Genomic DNA, 245 nt, shown 5'->3' on the forward strand with positions numbered 1-245 from the left:
GCTCCGTGACGGGGTACAGGGATACATTTATCAGGAATCTTTATAATTGTTTAAGAGACTTATTAGTTAAATCATGTAAAGACTGACTATTTCTGTAAGGTATTGGCTAGTCAGAAATCGTTTTTTTTTTGTAGAAGAAAGGGGAAAAAAGTCAACTTGCGATGTTTTTTTTTATTATTGTGAAGCACTATTGGAAATGAAGAGCATATCAAATTCATTTTGCCATTTTAATTGTCACATACATC

This window comes from Penaeus monodon, chromosome 23, assembly GCF_015228065.2.
Source record: "Penaeus monodon isolate SGIC_2016 chromosome 23, NSTDA_Pmon_1, whole genome shotgun sequence".
NCBI classification, from domain to species: Eukaryota; Metazoa; Arthropoda; class Malacostraca; order Decapoda; family Penaeidae; genus Penaeus; species Penaeus monodon.